Genomic DNA, 2,137 nt, shown 5'->3' on the forward strand with positions numbered 1-2,137 from the left:
TGAAATAAGACTTCTGCTGTGAGGGATCCAAGTTCAATGCCAGTTAATCCATGCAAATTTTCCCTCCTTTCATTTAAAGAGACAAAAGGTGGCACTGAGTCTGTAATGTAAGCATGAAGATAAGTTACAGCCTACTAACGGGAGTAGTGCAGTACACCCTCAGTACAATGATATTGTGGATTAGTTTCAAACTGAATATTAAATAGACAAAATGGTTTAGAAGAGTGGAGGAAGCAACTACCTCTTTTAGCATAGACACCACTACAGTTTATAATACTTTTTTTTTCTTTTTCTTTTTTTTTTTTTTTTTTTTTCAGAAACAGCCAATAGGATTTTAATGACAGGGCAGGGTCTGGGGTTAGTTCTTGTAGTCACGGCTGGCTCTTCGGCCTCGGGCACGCTCAAACTTCCGGCCCTTGGAGCCGACTTAGGGTTTGGTGTGGCTGTGTGGGGTGCTCGGGGCCTTGCCAAAGTGCCTGTACACCTCGCGGCCCTTGCGCGGCCCGGGCAGCAGCACGGTGCCGCACCCCTTGGGCGAGTCCAGGGCCAGCTGGTCGAAGGTGAGGATCTTGCCTCCAGCCTTGAGGATGCGGCTTCGGGCCCGGCTGCTCACGCGCAGAGCACACACCTTCAGCTTGGGAACCTCCTGAATTCGTACGTCATCTGTTATGGTCCCAACCACCACAGCCGTCTTGTTTTCTCGGCCAGGAAGCTTCATCTTTCGGATCATCCGAGAAAGGGACAGCGGCGGCCGGTTGGTGCGGCTCAATAAACAGTCTCTTCAGCACAGCCTGGTTGAAGGTGGAGTTGGTCCTTCTGGCCAGGAACCTGTAGTGTAGAGCTTGACCAACAGCCGGAGGTATCCTGGCTCTTGGGCTCTTTGCGGCGGACCGTTCTGTCCTTGTTGTGGCGAATGTCAACTCCCATGACGGCGCCTCCTGCTCACCCAGGTCCGGAAAGAAGGACAGTTTATAATACTTTTTGAGGTGCAAGACAAGCAAATAGAAAAAGAAACTGTGTTTAAGAAAAAGTTGGCTGTATACAATATTTCATTCACAAAAATTTTAAAAATAATTTGTTCTTTTCTTTGAAATAGTACAATACTTTACTTTCTATTCTATTTTCATTGCTAACCAACTTGTTAGTTCGTCCTTACTCTCATTTCTCTTTGTTCCAAAGACAGACATCATTCCTGGAAGGGTAGAGAGTAGGTAGGTGCAGGAGAAGAAGACACTGAATGAGAAAGATTGACACAGTGACTGTGGCAATTGGGGGCAGGTGTGTCAGAGGCAATGAGGTGGACTCCGGGAAAGGCAATGTTCAGAACTATAGTTATAGGGTCACTATGAGTCTTAGTCAACTTTACAGCACATAACAACAAGAGTAAGTAGTATCCTTGGTAAAGTCTCATTTCATCATAATAAATAGGCAGCAATCAGCTATCACTTCTTTCCACCTCATTCATGGCTTCTGTAATCCTCCTCCTTCTCCAGGCATCAACATACCTTTACTACAAAGCCAGAAGATCCTTGCTGTTTTTGCTACTTAATGGGGAAACACTGACCTTGGACTCTTTCCGATATTTACCCAAAGCCCTTGGCTTGTGCTTAAAGTCTTGCCCTATTAACTTGCCTGAAACTTTATTTTCTCTACCTGCTGTCCCAGCCCTACAGCACAAACTGCAGTGCACTAAAAGCCACTCCTGGTGGAGTTATGTGTCTGCCTCCAGTTCTCTGATCATAGATTCTCTGCTTCCAAGTTCCACCCACCTCTCAGGCTTTCTTTTTCACATTGCATCAGGTTGGGCATACTGATGACAATTGCTCTCCTGGACTACCACCTGTTGTTTGCTCACCACTCTCTAGCTATCAGATACTGACGGAAGGACTACGGCCTCTCCACCCCAGCTCCTACTCAGTCTAAGGTAAATTTTGTCATTTCCCATCCTGCAACAGTTCATTGCCTTACCTTTTCCTGTCCTGATAGTGGATTGATGACACTTGGATTTTTTTTAACCAGATGAAAACATATAGACACGCACACACATATGTATGTATGCTGTTTCATATATATATGCATGTATAGGTGTGCTAAAAATCATACCTAAATATTTCTCATATTTCTAGGCAAATAATGT

General features: G+C 45.1%; 1 pseudogene; it reads right to left on the reverse strand.

Moving 5' to 3' along the window:
- Nucleotides 1–358: 358 nt before the first annotated feature.
- Nucleotides 359–927, reverse strand: LOC102858873 (annotated as a pseudogene).
- Between the last annotated feature and the right edge of the window lie 1,210 nt (nucleotides 928–2,137).

This window comes from Elephantulus edwardii, unplaced genomic scaffold, assembly GCF_000299155.1.
Source record: "Elephantulus edwardii isolate Elephantulus edwardi_28Jun2011 unplaced genomic scaffold, EleEdw1.0 scaffold00324, whole genome shotgun sequence".
Lineage (NCBI taxonomy): Eukaryota > Metazoa > Chordata > Mammalia > Macroscelidea > Macroscelididae > Elephantulus > Elephantulus edwardii.